Source organism: Neofelis nebulosa, chromosome 4, assembly GCF_028018385.1.
Source record: "Neofelis nebulosa isolate mNeoNeb1 chromosome 4, mNeoNeb1.pri, whole genome shotgun sequence".
In the NCBI taxonomy this organism is placed as follows: Eukaryota; Metazoa; Chordata; class Mammalia; order Carnivora; family Felidae; genus Neofelis; species Neofelis nebulosa.
In genome coordinates this window covers 70,823,194-70,850,048 of record NC_080785.1, presented here as the reverse complement: position 1 = coordinate 70,850,048, position 26,855 = coordinate 70,823,194, and the positions used below count along the sequence as shown (strand labels likewise).

Here is a 26,855-nt window from a genome sequence, read left to right as displayed (position 1 = left end):
ATAGACGGGTTGACCTCCCCAGGCCCCCGGTTTGCCACCCGCTGCTGGGCCGGCGCCACCCCTCCCTTGCGAGACCGGTGCGAAGGCTGCGAGCGGAGGGCCCTCCCGCGGGAGGGGCGCGGGGCGTGGAGGGCGTGGGCGGGGGCGGGGCGAGCCCCGCAGCCTGGGTGCTCCGAGGGAGCTGTCAGTGTCAGGCTCGCAGAGAGAGAGGAAGTGCTGGGTCCCCGAGGAGCGCGAGCCGAGCGGCCGGCGCAGCGTGAGACAGCACATCCTGCGCGCGCCGGGCCCGCCGCCCTCTGGAGCCGCTCGAGCCTCGACCCCGCCGCCCCCCGGGGGCCGCTGCCGCGCTCGCTCGGGGAGCCCAGTGCCGCCGCCGCCGCCGCCGCCGAGCGCGTCCAGGTAAACAGGAGGGGGGTGTCGCGCTCTCCCGGCCGCCGCCTCCGCGTCGCCCCTCGACCCTCCCAGCCCCAGGGTCGTCTGCGCGGGTAGCCGGGCAGTAGTTGGGCCGCCGCAGCCGCAGCCGGACCCCTGCCTCGGCCCCCTCCCCAGGCTCCTGCGTGCTCACGCGGCGCCCTAAGGCGGCCAGAGCCCCCCCAGCGACACCCCCCTGCTGCAGTTTCCCCCGGTAGAGCCTAGAGGCGGGGGCAGAAGAGGAGGGGTCGTGGTGTCATCACCTTGTCGCCCACCTCGCGGGCTTGGGAGGGGCGTCCCAGTGTGCCCCGCCTCGGTCCGGTCCTGGGCGGCAGAAGGCTAGCGGCGGTGAGATCCGCACCCCTGTGGGCCACCAGCTGACGGCCCCTGGGGGAGGGGAAGCTGCAGAGGGAAGGGAAAGGATGCTGTTTGATTACATTTTCAGCTGTCTGCAGAGCTCTTAGATGCTGTTGCTACCCGCCAAGTCGGAGGGAGCGAATGTACTTCCAGCAGGGCATTAATTAAACACTCACGCAAGAAGATGCCAGTTTCTCTCACTGCTGCAAAAAAGTGTGGTTGGGGGATGTGTTTTCGTAAACACCTTCCTAGCCGCGTGGCTCTCCTACCCCCACTCTGGAATCGCTGTGGCCTTATAAAACTGTGCGTCGTCATCATTAGGGCAGTGATCCTAGCAGCGCTGATGGGAACTGAGTGTGCGAGAGTCTCATGACTTGTGTCTTGGTTAATAAGGTTAAGTGGAAACCCAGGATCAGGACAGGAAATTACTTTGGAAATCGGAGACTCAGCAAAAATGCAAAAGATGGAATATAGTCTATTCTGGCCTCTACCTCATCTAGGTAAGGGGCAAGAACAAATGGCCAGCCATTTTCTTGCCTGGAATGCCTTTCAAGTGTGCACTGTAGACTTATTCTAGTTCAGGGTTGTGAAAAATTGCTCCCAAATATTCCAGATTAGCAGAAAGCATAGCTGACAGTAAGGCATGGGTAACTGCAGAAGACAGCGTATGGCTAATATTAGCACAGCTATGGGTGACGGTCTATGAACATATTTTCACTGTGAAAATTATAGTGAGAGACAGCGTTAGGAAATTCGGAATGGAGACTTCAAGTGCAAGTTGCATCCTGAGGGTGCCGGTGGGAATGTGATTAATACTTCTTCTGATGATTTAAAATGCCAAATTTTGTCCAGAAGTTCTTTGTGAACTTCTTTTGTTTTGTGAGAAACAAAGGCCTTAAACTCTGCTCTTTTGACCATGTTTCTCAATAAAAATATACTCAGTCATCAAAATGTTCTCTTCACGGGAACCAACCTGCCAATGTTTTTTAAGTTCTGAGGATTCAGTGCTCCAAGAGCCATTTTTCTGTAAGATCTTGCAGCATCATCATTAGGATGTTAGGACAATATATTTTGGTGCCCAGTAGAGGCTTTGTACAGCCTGTCCAGTCTGGCCCCAGTTTTTGGCCCAGCACATCCCCTATGTCTCTCTTTTTTGTCCTTGTCTTGGGCCTCAGGCACTGATGCACCTGCTTCCTCTCCACTTGGACCTGAAGGATGCAGGCACACAGTGCCCAACTGCACAGGGATGGCTCAGCCCCTCCACACCCCCAGCCTTTCCTCTTCTACTGAAACATGTCCTGAAGCTCTTTGGTGTTTGAGATCTACATCATCAGGTATAATCACTATTAGGGATATGGTCAGAGAAAAAATTTAACCCACAAGAAAGTGGGGCAATTCTTACAGTGGTGGTCCCTGGTGCCTAGTTTCTGACAAACTTCTGAGATTATAAGAAGTCAGGGGCACCTGGGTGGCTCAGTTCCTTAAATCTCTGGACTTAGGCTCAGCTCATGATTTCACGGTTTGTGAGTTCAAGCTCCACATTGGGCTGTCTGCTGTCAGCACATGGCCCACTTTGGATCCTCTGTCCCCCTCTCTCTCTGACCCTCCCCCACTTGTGTGTGTGCATGTGTGTGTGTGTGTATGTGCATGCACGCGCTCTCTCTCTCTTTCTCTGTCTCTTTCTCTCTCTCACAAAAATAAAATTTAAGAGGAAGTCAATCAGCATTTGTGTCATCATGCTTTGTGTCTGAGAGGGCTCTGTCAACTTTCTTACCAGCCCTTCTACTTCCCCAAACATTTCTTCCCAAGTCTACATTTAATAAATAAGCCTTTCCTTTTTTTTTTTTTTAATTTTAGTTTAGAAAGAGAGAGTGAGAAGGTGTGAGCGCACATGGGGGAGGGGCAGAGAGAGAGAGAGAGAGAGAGAGAGAGAAAGAGAATCTTAAGCAGGTTCCACACTCAGCACAAGCCCCATGAGGGGCTCAGTCCCACTACCCTAGGATCATGACCTGCACCGAAATCAAGAGTTGGACACTTGGGGTGCCTGGGTGGCTCAGTCTGTTAAGTGTCCGACTTTGGCTCAGGTCATGATCTTGAGGTTCGTGGGTTCAAGCCTCGCATTGGGGTCTGTGCTGATGGCTCAGAGCTTGGAGCCTGCTTCAGATTCTGCATCTGCCTCTCTCTCTGCCCCTCCCCCACTTATGCTCTGTGACTCTCTGTTGCTTAAAAATGAATACATGTTTAAAAAAAATTTTTGAAAAGAGCTGGATACTCAATGAACTGGTGCCCCAATAAGCCTTTTCCTTGACTCCAGCACTGAGTCAGGTAATTTTTGGGGATTCATCTTGGATACTTCTCTGTCTGGTCTTGTAAAATACATACCAAGTCTTCAAACCATGTCTCTCAACACAGACTGTGCATAGGCTTCATCCAAAGTGATTTACCTAAATGGGCTACTGATTCTTTCCATCACCTGTTTCTTTCTATAACTTAACCTAGCCTCAGATGAAAAGGTCTTTTGCAAAGCTAAGTATATCCTTCATCATTTTGTTTGCCTTACATTTTGCTCTGTCAAGTAAAGCAAAGGTTAATAATACACTGAGCAGTTTCCTAAATGTATTACCTTACCGAAACATTTGCTAAAATGCGTTGAGCATTTGGCCCGGGCATTGGATTTTACGTTACTTCTCCATGTATTAATTTATTTAATCCACAAATATCTTATGAGTTATATATTATTTATCATCCTATTTTACAGATGAGGAAACAAAGATACAAAGATGCCAACTAACTTTTTTGAAAATTGCTCAACTGATAAATTATAGAGGCAGGATTTGAACCCTAGGCAGTCTGAATCTATTCTTCCATACTACAGAACAATTATATTGGTTAATTTTCATATACTGAATACCAAGTTCTTTTCTCATGTTATTTCATTTTAATCCTTATATGAATCCTATGAAATAGATGTTATTGACCATATTTTATAGATGATGTGACTGAGTTCAGTGACATATTCAGGGTTATAGATAATCAATAGCAGATGCAGGGTTCAAATCAGGTCTGTTTGACTCCCAAACCAGAGCTCACCCAATTTTGCTAGCATCCCCTATCAGAAACAAGAAAAAGGTGAGCTCGTCTGTCTCTTTCAGGTTTGCTACCTAACATCCCTAAGGACCATTGTCATGTCCTTTAAGCCTCAATGGTGGCCATACTTTTTGTCAGCAGATTGATAACTATGGATGATATGGCAAACTCAATGTAGCACTATAGCTCTTCTGAAATCGAGTACCAATTTGGTTCTCTCTCCTTAATGAAATTAGGTAATTACCCATGATACTTTGTGGATCCCAAGTGCCATGTAAATAGTCATTTCCTTGATCAGGGATCCCTTTTACTAGAAAATGTTGTGACTTCTACACCCCCTATAAAATGTGAGAAAATGTGTTCTTTGGGGAACTTTGCTAGGACAATGAACTTTTAGGGTTCACTTCTTTTGAGAATTAAGTTAATCTGACTCTCATTTTATTTCTTTGAAATTTATAAACTTTTGCCCAGATCCATGTAAAAAATATTCCTCTTGATTAAGAACTTTTCATAGATATCCTGGGCTGATTTTCTTTGCTTCCTCTCTACAGAAAGCCTGGCACCAGAATGTCAGAGTGAAGCTTGCATTGGAACATAGACACTACTGTCCAGGTGCAAACCCTGAAGAGCCTACATGTTCATAAAGCATCTCCTGATTCTTTGTTCAGAGGAGGCTTCTTAAATAGGAGTCCTAGGCATTGTGGAGAGCGGACACATGATGGTGTTCTGGTGGTCACCGAACCCGATAATACTGATGCAAAATTTAATGCATATGTATAGAAATGCAACTTTCTGGTGGCAAGGGGCGGGGTGTGGGATTTGTGACCAAAAAGAGATTAAGAACCACTGGTTCAGAGGCACAGTTTAGAAGAGGGGCTAGGAGCTGAATGTGTTGAAAACAAGGCAAAACTATGCTATGAGCACCAATCAAGAAAAAAATGTTTGTAGCTACAAGAGCATTGTTGGCATTTTGCTACCAAGGCATTTTGAAGGCAGGGGGTGGGGGGGGGGTGGCACCAACTTACACTAATGCACGCTGCAACCAAGTGAGATCTTCAAGAATGGCAGGAAGCCTTAGCGTTGCTTGGCATCCATTAGGTACTTACCCTGTTCATGTTTAGGTTCATCAAATCATTCTAACAGCCCTGTAAGACTGACATTTTTATCTTCATTTGACAAACAAAGAATCTGATGCTTGGAAACATGAAGCCACTTTGTCAAGGCCACCTGAAACCAGTTTGTGGGAAAGCTGGATTTCAAATGCAGGTTGGCCAGATTCCAAAGTTTGTTTATTCTGTTCCCATCGTATGTCATTGTTTTTCTATGTGGGATGCCAAAAAATACCGTTTAGTGTAGCTTTTCATTGTGGCAAGACAGAGAGTCCCTCAAGACAGAGAGTCCCCCACGTGCTGATGGGAAAAGCCTAAATGTGTTATCAAAAGAGAACAAGAAAATTAGACGTCTCTCAGTGTACTGGAGAATAAGCAAGTCCTGCTTTCCCTTGAGGTGTGCTAAAGCCCCTACATTTAATTCTCAAGTGTAACTAGGTATCAGGCTGCACACAAAATGCATAGCGGTTTACAACGAGGACAGTCCAGAAAGTTGACTTTGCAGGAGTGGATATAAACCAAGACTGTGTTCATTGCAAAGATGAATTTATTTCAAAGCTGAATTCGAAGCTGCTCAGTGTTCTGGGGCTTAGCTGATATAGTGACTGTGTCATGATCCGGAACACTAACTTGGCACTAAATCTTGGGAGCACCTCTGCTTACCAGACAACCTACATACCCTTTAGTTTTTGGTTCTTATCAATCCTGAGATCCTCACAAGCAGCAGTTTTATTTCCAAAATATTACTGAATCCCTAACATTTCTATCCTCACCCATATTTTTACTATACTCTTAAAGAATGACCCATTGTTTTTATTTTTGGGGCACAAACCAGCTAATGCCATCAGTGTGGCAAACACACAAAGCAGAAATTTATGTTGGAGTCAAGGGCATTCTTTATAATAAAGTAATGAGTCTCTGGCACTACACAGGATGATTGCACTTGATCAACAGATCTGCCTGGGAAGCAATACCAGTGTGCTTTATTATGCTTCAATTTTTTTTTTCTTCTATAACCTCTAAAGATTTTTAAAAATTCTGCTGCTCTCATGCTACACATTTTAAGTTGGCATCTAACTGTTTTCATTGTAAACTTGAAGAATCACAACGAATGTGATTTCCAGAATATTGTAAACTTGGATATTTAAAAATAAAATGATGTAATTCTTTGAATTCAATTACAATCTAAATACTACCTCAATCTCTCTATAAAAAATACCTGAAGAAGCTCCTCAACAAAAGGGTATATTTATACCTTGTGGTCAAGCATCACAGTCGGATTTGGGGCTTCAAGTGTCACGGTTTTTTTTTTCCCCTCTGGTAATGGGGAAGAAAGGCTTTTGCAAAAATGGAGGTGGGAAAGGAAGCCCTGAATGATTCTAAATCACAGGCATGTTCTCTGATAGGTCAGTTTCTGGAAAGATTAAAGACAGAAGCTTCAGATCTGGAAACTAAAATGTCATTAGTTCTTCTCATGCTTGCACAGTCCTTAGAAACCCTTGATGGGCACCAGGGGCACACAATGCCAATTATCAGAGCATGCATTTATTTAGCACAGGTGTTGTATGTTATGGGTCATTGTAGGCAGTGGCTGGGAGTTAGGTCCTTGGCTTTCTGTCTGTGTGGTTCAGACTCAAAGTGGGCAGGGCTGGAAGGACCTGCAAAGTCAAGGGTCCCATCTCCTGCCCTGAGGCTGTCTTTCCCCTATGTAGTGATTTACAGAAGAAATTGACTTATTCTAATGTGTTTCAGATCAGTGTTTCTCAGCCAGGGGTGATTGTCCACCCTAGGGACATTTGGCAATGTCTAGAGGCAATTCTGGTTATCAAAACTGGGGAGAGTGGCTACAGGCATCTAATAGGTGGTGGTCAGGGCTGCCGCTGAATATCCTACAATGCACAGGACAACTCCTGTGACAAAGTATTATCCTGCTCAAAATGTCAATAGACACTCTCTTTTTTTATTGAGTATTTCCTGTTGTAATTTAAGTCCATTTCCTTGTTTGGTCTTTTACAACATAAGAGTACAACATCTAAAAGACAGCATAAGACAAAAGAAAGAAGAAGCCAGATATCTCACTTAAGCTATGTGAGCCTCAGTTTCTTCATCTGTGAAATGGGGATAATGATACCTGGCTTGCAAAGTTATTATAAGGATTAAAGATAATGAGAAAACAGGGTTCAATGCATGTTCCACTCAGTGTGTGGAAGATGCTTCTTATTATCCAGCAGCAATTATATCATTCTCTAGCCTTCTCTTCTCAGGGATATGTGTGATCTTGCCTTCCTTTGAACCAAAGGTATGCTTAAAAATTTTTTTTTTTTATATTGAATTGTACTACTTATATGCATGCTTCTTTCCCCCACTACACTCCAGGCTCCCTGAGATACCCTTGTATCTTTCAGCTGAGGGTCTTACACATGGTGGAGGCTCAAGAAGCTTTGTTGATCTGAAATACTAGCCAGAATAAATCCCACTTAATTTTCTTTTTATTATAAGATTTAATTCTTTCCCCTTGGATCACTTTAATGTGTTTAGTAAAAACAGTCACTTCCTGAAATGTAGTTTCCATTGCACGTCTGGGCCCAATTTGAATGTAGACTTGGTAATGCCTAGAATTCTGGAATCCTTGCCTTCCTGAATTAGGATCATGTGGAACATTTCTGCTGTGAGAAAGGGATCTTGAAAGGGACAACTTTTCATTCTAGAAATGGCAGGCAGGATGGTTTGAGTCTTCTGTTTCTTTTATGAGCCCCTTGGGCTAATTTTTTGATCTTTGGTTTGGTGTCTTTGGTTTCCTTCCAGTGGGAGAAAGGGAGATTTTGATTCATTTGTCAGATTTCTATTTTATGCTAATGTCTAGAGTGAAGCCAAGAGTAATGTGTATATTTTAAATAGCCCCAATGAGTAAATGGTGACACAGTACTGTATAGACTTTGCCTACCATCAATTTCCTTTTTAGAATGCAAGCTAGATGGTCTACTCTGACCTGAAATAGTACCCATTTCTTTGTTTAACAAGCAGAAGATTTTAGTAATTGAAATGGAATGAAGTCCACTCCTTTTAAAAGCAATTTAGATCCTGTGAGGCACATATGGAGGCCTTTACAAGTTTATCTAGTTGTTGAGTGTTACAGTGAGCCCATGCTTGGAGGATGACCATGGGATTGTGTCTCGGAATCAGCTTGTGGAATTTCAGTAGTTGGTGGTTTGGGTGGCTGGAAAGTTAGCAGGCTCTGTGGGGGGATGTGTGTTTTGACAGTGTCCCCTTTTAAAATGATGGCACGTCTCCCGTTTCACCGTCTGCCCCACTAGTATCAAAATAGCAAGGGGTTGTGGGAATTGGTGTGTATTTTGTGGAAGAAAGAATAACAAAAAACTTCTCTGCCTGTTTCCTTGAAAAGTGTGACTTTGTTCACTCTCAGAGGGTATAGGTTACCGCTGATTTGGAAAGGTGATCTTCCCTCTTTGAATGCTTTCAGACTCAGAGGAAAGTGAGAATCTATTTACATAAGTTAAAATGCCAAACTAAATCTCCCAATGCAAATACAGACCACCCAGGGACATGGTTTGGGGTTTCCAATACAGATTTTCTTGCTTCCTCTTTTAAGCTTTTTAATATTTTTCAAATGCTGCTGAAAAGTAATTGGCATATCAAACAAGGATGAAATCCCATATCCCTGTAGATTTTGAAGGGGAGAATCATACCCATTTTCTTTGAGAACTCCTTGTTTTAAAAATAAAAAGTATGAATAGCTAAAATTGAAAGAACAACAAGTTGTAGGTTTTAGTTTAAAATAGATGGAAAAGTCAGGTTACAAAACAGTTGTAGGGGAAAAGGAAAATACTTTCTTCAAATGTTCCCTTTCCCTAGTACATTCTGCCCAGGCAGAGCCATTTACCTGAGTAAAATGGGCAGAACTTTGCTTTGGGGATAAGCCAGGGAATTGGAAAGATCACCTCTTAACATTGTCAATACCACCTCTGCCTTCCCCAACCCTGGACAGGTACATCTGGGCAGCACACGGAAAGAGTATTTTCTAAACTCTCTGGGGGAAGATTCAGAATGAAAGTTGCTTTAACCGGGACACATGTTCTGGTGACCGTGTGGTTAATAATGACAATTAGTGCTTTCTTAGTCTTTATGCCTGTTAAAGAAAAAGTTATTCATACACTTGTTAAAGAAATGGTAAGGCAGGCTTTTTTTCAGGGGGACTATTCTGATAGATGTCTAGACCCCTGCACTGGAGGTTTGCAGTAGGGGAGAGAGATTGGGATCAACTCTGAATACACTAAGGAAAAGTGGGATTTATAGCCAAGGAGCAGGGTGGGGGTCAGTAGATGGAAATTTACTAAAAGGAAACATCCAGGGTAAGGGGAGTGGAATCAGGATAAGCCAACCTAACAGGATTCTTGCTGAAGGCAGGCGAGGTGATCAGACACCACTTGGAAGATGGTAGGGGATGAGGAACTTCATCAGATATCAGTTTGATATTGGTGATCAGATATTGAGGGTGGAGGATTCTGGCTAAACTGACTTAGCAGGACTTTTGCTAAAATGGGACTCTTGAAAGCATGCCAAGTGATTGAGGCCAAGTTAAAAAAGAGCTTGGAGGAGACTGACTACCATTTGGTCAAGGAGAGAATCCTTGGCACACTCTCTCAGTGGGCATTCCATAGCGAAGTGCAGGTGGGGATGATAAAAAGGGGGTACTTGCAGTTACCAACACTAAATCCAAAGGTGGAGAGCAATGAGAATGCTGGATCATTGGAGTGGATTTGGGCCACAGGAGTGTATTTATCGGGTTAGGTTGCATCAAAATGCAGTAACAAACAACCACCAAGCATCAGCAGAGTAACCCAACAGAAGATTTTTCTTGCTCATGTTACATGTCAGGTGTGAGCCAACAAGGGGCCCCGTTCACCAGACCCACTCAGAGACCCATGCTGAGAGAGGCTTCATCTTGGTATATATTGCCCCAATCTCATACATGGTCACTGACTGAAGCAAATCAGATGGCCCTGCCTGGCTACCAAGGAGTTGTTAGGTAGAGTTTCAGAGTGGGGGAACAGGAATTTTTGTGATTAACCTAAATGACTATTAAAGGGGTGAACTTCCCTGGGTTCTGCCTATTCCTGCTGCTAACCACAGTTTCTAAAAGGCATCCCTAGGAAGCTCACTGACATGCAACCCACATGTGGTGGTTTCAGTATTCAACTTTAGTTGTACCTGAAAGAATGCTCTTATAGAGTATGAAATTCATTAGAATGATTTTAGCCTCATGAGTAATAACAGCATCCTGGAATTAGTGAGCTTCCAAATCTAGATTTTACTAATAATGAATAATGAGTACGACCGAATGCTTTGTGGGTGCATGAAAATGAACAAGGTATAGACCTTAGGGACTATGGGTCTGATGTCTAATCAGGGAAAATTAGAAAAGTTTAATATATATAACATGTGGATATGTGTTACCACATACCTCACATGAGATAAAACATGGTAAATACCTAATAGAGGAATAACAAAGTTCAAAGAAAGGAAGTGATTAATAACTAATCACTTCTTTGAATAATCACTTCTTTGAATTTTCAAGCTCACCAGACACCAATGTCAACTAGGCAAAATCATTAATATTTTATCTTCATCTTTATTTTTTGTTCTTGGGTCTGATCTGATCTGATCCCAAAACAAATCACAACAGTGGTCAAGAGGCAGTATGAGATCCTGGCCTCTGTAGCTGGAGTTCAAATCCCCGCATTGCCCATTACTATCTGTGTGACCTTGACAAGTTATTTGGCCTCCCTGTATCTCATTTTCTCCATCTATTAAACAGGAGTGATAATAATAGTGCCACTTCCTAATATTGTGGTGAGTCTGAAAGAATAAATCCTACTTAATTTTCCATTTCTTATATGATTTAAATTTTTTTCCCCTGGATCATTTTGATGTGTTCAGTACAAACATTTGACTTCCTGAATGTGTCATCCGTTGGGTCTCTGGGCCCCAAATGAATGTGGGCTTGGTAATACTTAGGATTCTGGAAGCCTTGCCTTCTGAATCAGGATCCTATTGAACTTTTTTTTTTTTTTTTTAATTTTTTTTTTTTTTCAACGTTTTTTATTTATTTTTGGGACAGAGAGAGACATAGCATGAACGGGGGAGGGGCAGAGAGAGAGGGAGACACAGAACCGGAAACAGGCTCCAGGCTCCGAGCCATCAGCCCAGAGCCTGACGCGGGGCTCGAACTCACGGACCGCGAGATCGTGACCTGGCTGAAGTCGGACGCTTAACCGACTGCGCCACCCAGGCGCCCTGAACATTTTTGTCTATGCCCAACAGAGCAGTGCTGGGCTCTGGGTGAGTACAACATAAGGGTCAGCCTGCATTTTCCCTGGCTTGTGAGGCAACCTTAGTCTAGAGACTGTTGTTTAGAGTATCAAGTTGGCTTCCATTCTTATCTTGGAATTCAGGTCTACTGAGGACACATTTCCTAGCCCCCCTCCTTCTATCCCCAGCATTTCAAAGCGATGTAAAATTAAAATCTACTGTGATACAAATCCATTGTGGCTAAATCATGCAAGCATTCTGTGTGTTTGAGTCCAGAAAATTAAAAGGTGCAGGAGCTCAAGACTCATACCACAGGTAAAGGTTTAAAGAGCTAGAAGCTGGTTGTGATGGAGAGGAGGTTGTGTGGCTCATCTTGGCAGATGTACACCTTTTCTCTCCTCTGTGGGTTTTTTTTTTTTTTTTGTCTTCCCTTCCCCCACCACTCCTTTAGTACAGTGTGAATGAACTTGACTGGATGCTGCAGAGAGCCTGTGGGTTGTAAGCAGGTGAAAGTGGGCACGAGGACTCTATTTTTGGCAAGTAAGTATGAGGGACACCTCTCTAGCCCAAACTTCCAGGGAAAAGGAAAGTTCATATCAATATAATGCAGAACCTTTGATTGACTCAAGTTAAAAAAAAAAAAAAAGAAAAGAAAAAAAGACTGGGCTACCTTTATGGTAGTGAGAGTTCAAGCATGTCACCAGGAAGTGAGGATTTTCTGTGAAGAGATTATTCTACCAATGAGAGGCCAGACCTGGATTTAGTAATCTCCATGTTATTTTTTCTCCGGATTTAAGAACCTGTGATTTTATGTACTAGAGAGAGCTTTGCATCACTCTTATCTCTGCCCAGGTTTTGCCATTCACTTGGGGCAGCATAAATAAGAGGGCAGATGCCAAACTGGAAAAATAAATGTGACAATCCGTGTCTACTTTCTTCCCCATGGAATTGTTCAAGTTGTAACATTCAATCATTCATTCTTTCATTCAGTTAAACATTCCTTAAACTCCTGCCAGACACTGGGAATGCCATAGCAGTGTCAGGGCGGGTGGAAGGAAATTTAACAGCTTATGACAACCATTAAAAACAAACACAAAATGTTTGCATCTAGCTTCATTCCAAACTGGCCACATGATCTTGCAGTTGAGGGCTCACTCTTTCATTTGTTCATGTATTTGTTCATTGAGTAATCTCTTAATGTGCCCTGATAATATTCAGGATTGGCTCTATCCTGCTAGCAGCAGAGGCTAGAAAATATATCATTTCAAAGGCATATGACAGAAATCCCCAACTACCATTTTCTTTTTACAGCAAGAAGAAAAGCAAACTAGGAGCCTACTGGGGTTGGGGGCGGGGTAGAGTCCCCACCCTAATGCTTATCTTATGCAAAGAGCTTATCACAAATGCTAAAGTATCTATTTTGAGCACTTGATTTCTCACTTTTTCATCATATACAGTAAAGGTGTGATATGGAAGGGAAGTGTTAATTCTAGTTGTTTGCATTGCTTAACACATTTGAATAGATTGGATTGGCTTCACATGGAAATGTTTGATTTTTTTTCCAAGACCCTTGCAGGTTTTAAAATAGATAACTTGATTCTGAAGGGAGGCAGGACCAAAGAGCAGAAAGAATTGATCTCAGTTATCACCTGAGAATGTAACACCCAGCACAAACCTTTCCTGCTTGTCCCTCATTGCACCCCTGCCACCTTGAACCCATTTGACCTTAGCCTATAGTCGAATGAAACTGTTTGCCATTCCCCGAAGCTCAGACTGCTACCTCCTGTGGCTGTCATTTTTCTCATGCTCATCTCCTTCCTCTGGAAATGCTTCCCCAGTTCACATCCTACCCATGTTTCCCTGTCTGGTTCTCATGGCCCCTCCTTCACTCACTCTGCTCTACTTCCTACATGCCCTCCTTGTGCTTTAAACCTTTATTACACACTTAGCCCACTGTCCCTAGCAGTGGAACTGCCCTTTTCAGATCCTACTATATGTGGGGAAAGAAATATAATTTTCTTTCTACGCTTCTAGGTTCTTCTTGGCTGAGAACCTTCCCCCCACCCCCTCCCTCCTCTGCCGCTAATAAAAGACAGATTAACAGGAGGAAAACAAAACAATTGTAATAACTTGTATACCTCCTGTATATATGGGAGAGACCCTGGAAAACTGAGTAACTCTCCAAAATGGATTAAGCCACCACCTTAAGTACCATTTCCAGTTAAAGGCAAAAGATGTTGAGGGTGGGGAGTCAGGTATGGGAGGTCACCAAGAATAAGCTTGTTATACAGATTTAAGTCCATGCTTTCTTCACTGATAATAGTTCCTAGAGACTGAATCGTCCTCTTCTTCCTGCAGAGAGGGAGAACCCTCACAAATGCAAACTTTCCTTATAAATTGAAGTGTCTCTTACAAAAGGGTAATTTCTACTAGGTTTTTAGAGCTTCTTCTGTATCTGCTGCTTCTTAAAAGTAACGCGCTTCATATAATCCTTATGCCAAAAAGGCATATTTTGGAGTGAGATGTTCTGTTCCCCTTCACGTGTAATAAGCTTTTTTGCGATAAATGTAAGTCAATCATTTGTGTAAGCCTGACAGCATCCAGGATGGTGCTTTGCTTCACTGGGGCTCAGTGAGTATTCATTAAATTGCATTAACATAAAGATACATTTAGCATCCAGGAGCCAGCTACTTGGACTTCTTGGCTCTTAGTAAATTAGAACATTTTAAAAAAAAATTTAATGTTTATTTTTGAGAGAGAGAGAGAGAGAGAGAGAGCGCAGGAGAGGGGCAGAGAGAGGAAGTCACAGAATCTGAAGCAGGCTCCAGGCTCTGAGCTGTCAGAACAGAGCCAGATGCGGGGCTCGAACTCAAACTGCGAGATCAGGACCTGAGCCAAAATTGGACGCTTAACTGACTGAGCCACCTAGGTGCCCCAGTAAATTAGAACATTTTGTTGATTAGTGTGCTTCTGTCTCTGGGGAACCTTGCCCAGATAACCAAAGTATTCTCACATCTCCTTCCATCAGGAAAACCATCCCATTCTTCCCCTCCACCCTCCGCTTTTTCCTATAGAGGGTCACTGTGCAGGGACCAGACAGGTGGGGAGAAAACGTGCTCTGATTTGCCAAGGGTTTTGGGGTCAGGTGGCTGTATGTGCATATGCATGTAGGTTCATGCTTCTGTGCTAAGAACACGACAAGCAGGCGACACTCTTGGGCATCAACACTCTTACCTGCAAGTTAGCTGTTGCACTGCAGCTGCAGAGATGGAGCCACCATCAGGGCCAGTCAGCAGTCAGCTATACACACAGTCAGGATTCAGGTCTTGAATTTTAGTTCTGAGGGTCTAGATATTAGAGTGTTCTTATGTAGCCAAAATTCTTGAGCAGTCTAGTGACGAATTCACACAACCCAGTGCAAGTATAGACTATATATTAGGCAACAAATATAAATTGTCCACTTAATGACTGGCAAGAGAAACCTAACTTCCCATGTTAGGATCACAGTGCCCTCGCTTATAGGTCAGTGATCTGAAATCTGAGAACTCAGGTTCTTAGGTCCTTGGTACCCAACCTGGGCATGGTTGGGACAGTACTAGCCAAAGAGTATTAAGGGTAATCCTGGATGCTTGGTCCAGGGACCCAATCATGTAATACATTCAAAAGAACTGGGAAGGGAGGCAGACTCTAGGTGTGGCAATCATATGGCAATTAAAGTCACCGGATCATGGCAAAAGGGTTGAGAAGGAGCGTGCTGAGCAAACCTAGGAGAATCTCAAAGCCAATGGAGCTTTGACACTTTACAGAGAATGAGGCTGGGAAGAGAGCAAGGAGCTCAAGCAGACACATTTTCGAAGCCAATTTTGTTCCTTCATTCAACAAATATTTATTATGAACTCTCTACCTGTCACTATTCTAAGTATTGGCAATACATCAGTGAACAATACAGACAAAATCTCTGCCTTCATTGGAACTTAAATTCTGGGGGAAGGCACAAACAATGAAGGATACTTAATTAACTGTGGTATAGAATATGTTAGGTGGTAATACACATAGTGAAGAAAAATAAGACAGTAGAAAAGACTTGAGAATTCAGGTGCAATGAGGGGAATAGTTTACTCTTTTGAAGAGGGTCATCAAGTAAGGCCTCAAGAAGGTGAAATTTGACTTATATTTTGAAGAAGCCAGTTGTTCAGAGACTTTAGTATCAGGCAGAGGAACTAGCAAATGTGAAGTCCCTGAGGTGGGAGTGTACCTGATGTATTTGAGGAATAGCGACAACCTCTCTGGAAATGAGATCTGAAAAGTAATGAGGCTGGTTCATGTCGGGCCATGGAGAGTGTTGTAGGACTTTGGCTTTTACGCTGACATGGGAGCCATTGGCTAGCTTTATTCAAGGAAGTGACATGATTTGGCGTGTGTTTTGAAGAATTACTGTTGTAGCTGAGAATACACTGCAAGGCAGAGGGAGCAAGGGTAGGAGGTAGGAGACCATTTCAGAGGCTTTTTCAATAATAGGGATGAGAGATGTTGGTGCTTTGGACAGGGTGATGGCAGGGGAGGTGGTGAAATCAGGCTGATTCTGGAAGGGTTTGGAAAGTAGAGCTTGAATCATTTGCTGATGGTTCGGATATGGGATTTGACAGAGATATGAAGGATGGCTCCAAGGTGTTTGGCCTGAGTTAACTGGAAGGCTGACTGAGGAGTTGCACTGAAGTGTGGAAGACTGAAGGTTGGATGTACATGGAACCAGAGCATGGGGAGCAGTTGTCATAGCTGATGTTTCAAGATGGTGTCCTGATACAACTGTACTGAGCCTCCTGATGGATGCACAGAAGCAATTATGTCAACCGACCAGAGAAGCATGTCCTTTTCCCTGGACATACTACGGAAAACCTGAAAAAAAAATCACACCTATTTTCCTATTATTTCAAATACATTTTCCTTTAATTTTTTTTTTTTCAACGTTTTTTTTTTTTTTTTTAATTTATTTTTGGGACAGAGAGAGACAGAGCATGAACGGGGGAGGGGCAGAGAGAGAGGGAGACACAGAATCGGAAACAGGCTCCAGGCTCCGAGCCATCAGCCCAGAGCCTGACGCGGGGCTCGAACTCACAGACCGCGAGATCGTGACCTGGCTGAAGTCGGACGCTTAACCGACTGCGCCACCCAGGCGCCCCTGAATACATTTTCCTTTAATTATAACAGTTTTTATTGTTGTTCACTACTAATTATGTGGTGGTTCTCCATTACATTTTGCCATCCCTAGCTGTGATGTTTTGGTACTGTCATTATGGTTCTAACTTGGGTGATGTCCTGTGTTTTAAGATAAACTCCAGTTGAACTCTCAGACAGTGATCAAGCCATATTTCCATTATTTCCAAATTCTTGGAGTGTACCTGCTATCATCATCTCCCATCACATGTAATGCTACTCAAATTGGGACAGTCACTCATATGTCTCAACTCTGCCACTTCCCAAGGCTAAGACCGGGTGACACAGATCTAATCTGAGTGATGTTCAATCAAGAATGGTCAGGATTGGGGACAGCTTAATGGGTAGAAAAGGAGATAGTTGTGTCCCTGTAAGTTACTACTTACATTGGATATTTTGTTATGCCTTAGTGTGGTCTTGAAAATTGAGATATAATTCTTCTTTCTCTTTAATTCTTTCTGCCAAATTGGTTTTCTTCAAAAGCCAATACATACAAGCCTGCATCCTATTTTCACTCAAAGAGACAGATGGTTGAAAGTGACTCTAGCTAAAATTTTTTTTTAAGTCTTGAAGTAAAAAATACACATGAATATCAGAAAGGTTTAAGCCTTTTAGGACTGGTTGAGAAATCTGTTGTGAACACTGACTGCCTCATACCACCAAGTTCTGTCTTCACATACAGAATGCTGTGTGCAGGGCCAGGCTTGGGATTTTGCAGCTAAGCTTTTCAGATGGGTATTTGCTTTCTAAAAGGAATATAAAAGTTGTGCTGATGGGACAAATAGCAAACTCCCAAATCCTATGGTCATTCAGCATTTATGCTGACACGTCTGCAGGAAATATGTCATGGTCCTGCATTTCTGGCAGTATTGATTTTCCACACTCTTATGGACATTCATGGGTAACTGGAAAAGCGAGTTAATCTTTCTAAGTATATTTGTCTTGATGTGCTTGTGCCTTGAAGTATCCAGGGATAGATTTTTTTTTTTTTTTCCACTTTCTTTCTCTGGTAGATTTAAACAAATAGAGCTGAGCTTGCTTTGGTCATTCTATGGTAGGCTTTCCCACCCGTGCTCTGCAAATGGACTACAGGTTCCATGTGTACTTGGATATTAATCTCTTGGCTCTCAGGATAGGCAGAGCCCAAGTCAGTCTCTTGTGATGGTGAACAGCTTTCTCTGCGTACTCGAGTGTCCTGTACAAATATCATCATGATCTATGGGTGTCCTGTCATGCTAAATGTTGGCTGAGAATGGACAAAGGTAGAGACTACTTTATAATTTAAAATCTGCCATTTTTAAAATTGATGTAGTTCAATATATCTCAAATGCCTTTAACTGCAACTAACAATAATAAATAATATTCAGACCTAAAAGTGGGTATATGTATGTCAAAACAAGTTCGATGAAACAGTAGTTTCCCTTACCATGTAAAACTGCTCCCTGCACCTGCCAGCTGACTTGATTTTGTAACTCACCAGTGAGTTGCAACCCATGTCTAAAAAGGCTCTTGTAGTGTGTATTGCAAGCTAGGAATGAAATACCTGGTCTTGTACTTGTTCAAATCCTTCCATGTTTCCCTGTTGCCTCAGAGAAGTTCAGACTTCCCGAAAGGATGGCATAGCAGCCCTTTGGCTGTAGGGTGACCAACTTGTCCAGGTTTGCCTGGGGGTTCCTGGTTTTAGCACTGCAGGTCTTGCATTCAGAGAACCCCCTCACTTCCTGGCAAACTGGGGTGCTGGTCACTCAACCTTTGGGATCTGCTATCTGGCTGCATTTCCACCCTCAATTTCCTCTACCTTTTGTATTCAGTGTTCCATCCATATCAAATTACTTGTCCCACAGACTGGCCATTCTTGTTTCTACCTCTCCTTCTTTGTCTCTGCTTCCCTCTGCCTGGGAAACACTGCTCTTCTGCTGTCCTCAGGTCTCATCTTCCTTTGTGACACTTTGTTATGTCACCCTCTCCGAGGAACCTTCTCCCTGCGTCCTGTGAGCACAGTAGTACCACTGACTACACGGATTTGTGGGATCTTTAGTAGCTTTGTGTTTTTCTCAGCTTTCTTACTCTTTATCGCCTGTAGAACAAACATGAGAAGAAAATCTGCTGACATAAAGTGGGTGGCTTCAGCAAGGAAAGAACACAAAGGAGAAAGAATGAACCAGTAGAGATGCTAAGGCCAGTAGAGTGGAGCAAGGGAGGATGAGGAAAACCTAAAAGCACAGGCATATGCAGCAGTTAAGAGCACATGCTCCAGACACTAGGGTATCCTGGCTTTGCACATGTCAGAGGTGTTGATTTGAGTCCTTCTTCTGAGGAGTGTTCCTCTGCTCGACATAACATCAGCAGGGATCGATGGTTTTTAAAATTAGGCAGGCTTAATTACAAATTCACCAGTATTTCGTAGTTAATTTGGGAGAGTATTGAATTAATTGGTTTTAAGAGGTCGAGATACCTTAATAGCTTGTATTTTTAGAAGATTAAAACAGATTGACTTTCCGAACGTTTATATTGTTGAGTTACTTTGAGAAAATCTACTCTGACTTCATGATTTAAGCATTAAAACTCTTCTTCCCCTTATTTTTATTAATATATCCTGATTGTATTTCTTTTGGTATGATAGTTTAAATTTGCCCTTATTTGTAAGGTGCAAGAACATCTGGGTGGCTTGAACTTACCAGTGTTTTCTATCAGGCTAGAGTGCCCATTTTAGGGAGGCCGACTGGCCAGTGCTGATTTAACTTTGCTGCGTGGAAAATCTGGCACTTTTATGGAGACAGCAGAGTCAAAGCCAAAGCTGGTCATGTCTGAAGATTTGCTTGTTGTCAATTATTTTAAAGATCAGCCTCACAGGTTACTTGAGAGTTGTTTATTTTTAGACATGCTCACTGACCATCTTTGCAACTCAGAGAAACAGCTTCTAGTACAATATATGGCTCTGTTCTAGAGCACTGATATTTTTACATCACTTTAAAAAAGAATGCTCAACAGTCAGTATGACTATTTATCCTCAAGGTATTCTAAGCAATAGATTCCAGATTTTTTGAATTTGTTGGTTAAGATAAATAATAGAGGCTGCCAATTATAAATAGAATGGATTTTGCTAAATAATCCTTCTAGAGTCAGACACCTGAGATTCAAATTGTAAACCAGACAGGAAAAACTTACATCAATGGGCATATAATGGTAGTGATTTAGGAAAAGATAGTTCAGTGGATTAGGCAACATTACAATCATGTGTTGGTTGCACATTTGTACTAGTGGGTGAAAAATCAATTCCCACCCCCTTTCCATGGGACTAGAATTTGGTTGCGTTATAAGGAAGAACTTCTGAGTTCGGTGATTTAAAAGCATAATGCACTGACACAATTTATTGACAATCAGGAAATTCCTGATAGTGAAATCACAGATTTCTCATTCCTGTCTAATGGTTATTTAGCAGTTCAGGAACACTCATTGCCAGGCACCAGAAGTATGGAGATAGACGAGACATGGCCCTTCCCTTCATGGAGCTTTCGATGTAACAGGAGGAGAGAATCACACAAACAGAACATAGGCAGGGAGGCACATGCTCCAGCAGACCATGTACTGGGTGCTCATGGCGGAGTGGTTGGCCCAGCCTTAAAGCCCTAGGAGGCCTTTCTAGAGGGAATGTGATTGAGCTGAGAAAGATGAATAGGAATCACCAGGTAATGAACGACGGGAAGAGCATTTCTGGAATTTGCAAAGGTACAGAGGAAGGAAACAGCTCGATACAGGATAGTGTGAACTAGGAAGTAGAGGGATATATGGAGAGAGGAATGGGCAAAAAGGGCATTTTCTGCACATGGTAAGGAGTTGGGACATGTTTTGCATCTAGAAGGAAGTCGTCGAAGTGTTTTAGGTAAGGGAGTGAGCTCATTGGACTTGAGTGACAGGAAGATCACCCTATGCAGTGTGGAGGATGTGGAAGTCATCAGGGAGTAAGGTTAGCACGGAGACAGGAAGATCAGTTAGAAGAGCATCGTGGTTGTCAGATGAGCCAGGTGAAGACTGGTATTGGGCAGCATGAATGGACATGGGTAGGCAAGGGCAGGTTTGGAAATATTAGGTGATGAATTTGGAAGGCACGGTGAAAATTGGCTGTGGCTTTGTGGTGAGTTTGAGGATTTCAGGGCTGATCAAGGGAAAGACAGGACCATGAGGTGGCAGCATTGCACAACGCATTTTAGTGGGTGGTACTTGGATAGTATTGCATGAGAAGGGACATCCTGCACAGCAGGAGACCCGGACACTGCAGGTTGGCACCACCACCCACTAGGTGATGCTGTTCCATAGCCAGGTGGGAGTCTCTGGGGGTTGTTTTATCTATAGCTGGCAAGTATTGGGTGTAGTTTTGTGGGATATGTAAAGCAGGTGGGGTCTAAATGGCTAATACAAGCTTATCTGAGTTGTTTTTAAAGCAACTGAATGTGGGGGCGCCTGGGTGGCTCAGTCGGTTGAGTGTCCGACTTCGGCTCAGGTCATGATCTCATGGTCTGTGAGTTCGAGCCCCGCGTCGGGCTCTGTGCTGACGGCTCAGAGCCTAGAGCCTGCTTCAGATTCTGTGTCTCCCTCTCTCTCTGACCCTCCCCCGTTCATGCTCTGTCTCTCTCTGTCTCAAAAATAAATAATAAAACATTAAAAAAAAATAAAAATAAATAAATAAATAAAGCAACTGAATGTGTAAGAATTTGTGTTTGGTGCTAGAGGGCTTTGAACTGATGATCCTAGCATAATGTCAATAAGTGAATAACATAGGGGCCATCTTTAACCATTTATATGACAGCAGGTATTTATTGGATGTCCATTAGGTGTGCAATATAAGGCTGAGGAGCCACTGTGCATCATGGTCTGTGGAGAAGTCACCCTTTTTCACATACTCCTCTAGAGTGCCTGTTTAGGTAGAGAAGCTCCTTTTTGTTTGCTCTGAAGTGCTTTTGAACTTCCAGGAGCCCAGATACGTGATCTCATATTATATATAGTGATGGAACCCTTATTTACTTGGCTTCTTTACCTGATATGTGGCCTGGGCAGGTGGTGCATTGTTCCCATCTATTTTGACCTGAGGTTAGGTACTTCTATAGGATTCTTTGTTCAAGGTCTCACTTCTTAATTTGTTCTAGTTTCCCTTGTGGTATTATTCCCCAGAGGGCTCTTGTCTCCTTTCTTCTATTTTCTGGTTCCTTTTCTGTCCTAATTCTTAGGGCCACAGAGCCAAAATACTGCCCTCTCATTGTCCAAACTGTTCCATCTTCAGTTTTATACTCTTTCAAGGATGCTACTTGAGATGCTCATTTCCTAAGGACTCTTGATATTGTCTGATAGTTCCTCTAAGATACTCTAAGATACGAATGACTGATTCCCTTAATTGAGGAACAATTCTTTTAACAAAGAGAAGCTTGTTGAGTCTCTAAATTGGTGGGATGCACTGTTGGGGTCAGAAATAACTCAAAATTTTCCAGAACTTTCTGGCAAAGATGACAACGGCTTTTGAAGCCTTTACTTTCTAAGGGCTCTCATCTCTACTCTGTTAACTAGATGAGAGGGCAGATACCCTATGGATTGATTTTTCTCTCTAGCATAATGGGCTTCTGTGCTGAGTGCTTGAGAGTCTCTTCTGTTTAATGTGCTGCAATTGCCAATGCTTGATTTACAGCTTTAGCAGTACGACTTGGGTAGCTCAGAATCATGAAACAGTGCAAGCGGGACTAGAGATGATATGCAGACACAACAATCTTAAATATAGCTCACAAATCCAGCAAGAGAGATATGAAAGGCTTAATTTAGCAGTATCGCTTGATTTCCTAGTCAAGAATTAACCCAGTGTGAGTAAAATTAAGAGGACCCCAGAAAAATCAACATAGATGAGTCCATAGACTCATGGACTAAAATTTTTCCCCTCCTCAAAAACAGTAGTTCTCTACTGACATAAATAGATCTTTCGTCTGTGGATGAAACTCTTGGAGTCTTGAACTACCCAGTATTGGCTGCGGTGGTGTGTTTGGCAATTTCAACGGTGAAGCCTTTTCTCCTGTTGTCAGCTCTCCCATGCAATTTACACTTTCTGCCACCAGGTGGTGGTAGAGAGCGACCACAAGATTGGACTGGATATAAACAGATCAAGATCCACCATAAAAGCCTTTTGTTTAAGAAACTCTTCCTTTTGATTCAAATAAGTAAAATCTTAAGTAAACACTGAAAAGGAAGCATTATTTGGCGAAAGTATTCAAGAATAAGGAGATCTGGTGTTTCCAGTTCTGACTTGTCCGTTTAATGGTGGTGAGCTTAGATTTCTGCATCTCGCTTTCCCTATTTATGGGTAAAGTATTGGTACTGGATTGTATAATGTTTGATGTTCTTGTCTTGAAACAAACATGTATAATTGCAATTATTAAAATGGCAAAATTAAAAGAAGAAAAGAATTAAACACTTTTTTCACAACATAGAAGTCTGCATTTTATTAGCCACTAGTTTAGTTTACTTCATAGCGAGGCTGAGTGAGCTCCATTAATTTTTGTGTGTGTGTAGTGAGGGGAGAAGGAGAATGAGCAGTGAGAGAAGTCATCTCAGTTTTTCTTCCTTACCTATTTTCTGGTTTAAGCAAGTCTTTCACATATAGTTTTATGGAATCTTTCCTTCAAGACCTTACTCTTTCTGTAATTCCACTTTTCCGTATGCTATATCCACAGGTCTCAGATCTTCCAGGTATTTCCAAATCATTATAGTTGCTTGACTCTAATCTGAAATATTCTGTTCTCAGTGATTCTACTATTGTGTCTTTCACTTTTTCTTTTCTGCAGAAGAAAGAACTCAAACCCTTCTGTTTAGGTTATTTATATCAACAGCAAAATTTCGTTCAGTCTCTATAGGCTTTAGAATCAACTCCACCTTATAAGAAGCAGGTAAGGCACAGCATGGTCTGAGGATCCCTGGGGATCCTAAGATGTTTTCAGAAACCTGTAAGGTCAAGACAATTTTCACAAAATGTTATTTTTATTTTCTTTTTCACCAGATTGGCATTTGCAGTGATGGTGTGAAAGCAATGGTGGGTGACACTGCTGATACTTAGCAGGAATTGAGACAGTGGCACCAAACTAGACCAGTACTGGCATAAACCTTCACTGCCACACACTTGCAGTTTAAACCAACCAACCAACCAACCAACCAACCAACCAACCAACCAACCAACCTTGTTTCACTTAAGAATGTCCTTCATGAAGCAGAAAAAAAAAATGTTATGTTAAATCTCTACCCTTGAGCACATGTCTTTACTGTGTGACAAATGGGAACACATAAGGCACTTTTGCTGCCTACCAAAGTTCGGTGGTTGTCTCGAGATAGGATTTGTGCAGTAGTTTGAGTTGTGAGCCAAACTACCTGCCTTTTTTCATGAAACACTGTTTTTGTTTTTGTTTTTTACTTGAAAGTACAATTCACAGACAAACTAGGATTATTCAGAGTTGGGTTTTTGGCAGAAATTTTCTCAAAAATCAATGAGAGTGGCATGATCTTGTCAGAATTGACAATATTTGCTGCTAATGACAAAATTTAAGATTTGCAGCAAAAATCAGAATTTTGGAAAATTTATATCAGCTTTACCATACCTAAAGAGTTTTCCTAAGAATTTGGTAGTGATATTACCAAGTTTGATTTTTGGATATTGGAGAGTGACATGTATCAACATTTGAGAAGTCTGCATACTTTTCTAAATAATTTTCTAGATAACCAGTACATAATGTTATAAAATCATACATGGGTCAAAGGTTCATTCAAAGTTTAAGATAGACCAATAGATTTTAATGTGCAAAAAGAGTGCAAAAAGCTCATCAATTGATGTCATTTCATAATTACATTGCAACAGAACATTAGGAAACTGACATCTGTTGAATTTTGGTGTAATATCGAAGAATGTCCACAATTACCTTAAAAGGCTATTTAAATACTCTTCCTTTTTGGAATACATATTTATGTGAGACCAGATTTTCTTCACAATTAAAATAGCATATCACAACAGACTGGAAGCAGACGCAGCTGTAAGAATCCAGTTGACTTCTATTAAGCTAAATATTAAAGAAATAAGTGAAAATGTAAAGGAATTGCACTCTTCTTACTATTTGTTTTTTGGCCTTGGGAAGTATGGCTATTTTTTCCATAAAAATTTTATATTAGTAACAAGTTTATAGTTATTTTAAAATGAATTATTAGATATTTAAAGTTTTATCGGTTTTAATTTTTAACATGGTTAATGTTGATAGATGTAACCCACATAAACAAAGGCTCTTTGGGGTCACTGAGAACTAAGAGTATCAAGGGATGCTGAAAGCAAAACGTTTAAAAACTGCTCATCTAACAGTATGAGTAGACCAGACCCGGGCAACTTCCGACTATGAGATGGATTTTATTAAAAGTTTTGTCTGAGAACAAACTGAGGGTTGATGGGAGGTGGGAGGGAGGGGAGGGTGGGTGATGGATATTGAGGAGGGCACCTTTTGGGATGAGCACTGAGTGTTGTATGGAAACCAATTTGACAATAAATTCCAAAAAAACCAAAAAACAAAAAACAAAAAAACCCAACCTGGATGAGGGAACAAGTCTCAGAAAATATTCTAGACTTAACTCCTGATGAAGAGGTGTACCTTGTTGCGACCAAGCTCACATTACATAATAAAAAGAATATTAACTGAAAAAAAAAAGTTTTGTTTTCACATTGTCCTGTTGGCTGTAAAAATTTAGCAAATAACCCTCTCATGTCTTTCACCAGCCAAATCCCTCTTGAGACTTCTATAACCCTCCTTTTATAGAAGGCAAGATATCACTGTATAAATGGACAAATGGTTGTGGTCTGTATCATCCCTTGTCCACCTATCCAGTTGGGAGAAGTCAGCTGCATTTTATGAAAAGCCAGGCAGGTGAAACAAGGTTGGGAAAGATCAAATTTCTTATGCATACCTAGTGGCAGATGAAAAGTTCAATAGCTCATAGTAAAGAGCTGACAAGAGCAATTGTTTTCAGGCAGAAAAAGAGAACTTGTTTCTGGATATTTTTTTCAATGAGTCTGGCCACAGCTGGGCAATGATTTAAACCTCCTAGGATTCTGACTTTAAGCTTAAAAATACATTTGCATATGCCAGCATTAGAAATGGAATCTCAAACTGCTGCCAATGTAGACAACCAAAAGGAAATAGAAGTCTATATTGTTCAAACGCTGAGCCTTGGGAGAGTCTATTACTTGGCAGCTGTGTAAACAGAGCTAAACCCTTTGCTTCTCCTCTGTTAGATACTTGGTTCTAAACAGGACCCGACCATCCCATGATGGTACATGCAAAAATGAAAATGTAGGCTATAGGTCTCATTGCATTCAAGAAACACTGAAAACTTTCTTTTCTTTATGGATGTGTGTGGACTTAAGAAGTGTGAAGGAAATGCAAAGTTAACTGGAAAGACAAGGGCCAGTGTGAAAATGACTTGTGTTGTTTCTTCCTTCCTCAGTGTCCATGTTTTTCTCTCACACATTTTCCTCCTTCTTTTCTCTCCCCATTTCTTCCTCCATTGAGACTTAGGATCATGAGCCATTTCTATAATGGAATGGCAGGATTAACCCTCCCTGCAACTAACTTCTTCGTTAGAGAAGAAACCATTTCTCCACGTGCCTCTCCATCCTCTGGGCGAAGTGGGTGAGATACGGGAGGATGTCTACTTGGGACAGCTTGATATGTAATTCCTGTGTTCAACTGAAAAATTGAGAAGAATTTTACTATTACTAAATTAAATGACTGCATTTAATTTTTTACAATATTTTTATTTGAGTAACATCTCTTTAACCACATAACTTCCATTTTATAATCCATTAGATTGAGAAGCTCCTTCTATTTGCTCTGAAGTGCCTTAGACTCTCTTGGATCACAGATTGGGTTTTCTTACTCTGATTATATTGCTACTAAATCAGTAACGTGCTATATACCTTTAATGTATTTCTCACTGTAATATTTTTTAAATGATTGCAGTGAACTTTGAATGATGACTTTGGTTATTGAATTAAGGTGGACTTAGTGATGGGGGAAAAGGTTGGCATGGTAGAAAACAGTAATAGTAATAGTAATGATAATAATAATGATGATGATTATAATAATAATAATAATATAAAAAGGGGAAGAGAAGGAAAGGAAGAAGTAGAGAAGGAAGAGGAGGAAGAGGAAAAACAATTTTCTTGGGTGTTTAATATTTGTTAGGCATGATTCTAAGTTCTTTTCTTATATTGATTCATTTAACTGAGATCAAATGGCCTTTTACGGGGCTCAGAGATGGACTGAAGCAAAAGTTATAAGA

General features: G+C 41.9%; 1 protein-coding gene across 5 annotated transcripts in view; it reads left to right on the top strand.

Moving 5' to 3' along the window:
• DYNC1I1 (dynein cytoplasmic 1 intermediate chain 1) overlaps positions 1-26,855 on the top strand; it is a 314,344-nt gene that overhangs the window by 139 nt on the left and 287,350 nt on the right. For 2 of the 5 annotated variants that reach the window (XM_058725023.1, XM_058725020.1), the window contains exon 1: positions 172-399. The exons of 1 other annotated variant lie outside the window; for it this stretch is intronic. The gene's annotated coding sequence lies outside the window, so the exon portion shown is untranslated. Of the gene's footprint in view, positions 1-171; positions 400-26,855 lie in introns of those variants that run through there. 2 more of the 5 variants (XM_058725024.1, XM_058725022.1) reach the window with 1 other exon arrangement.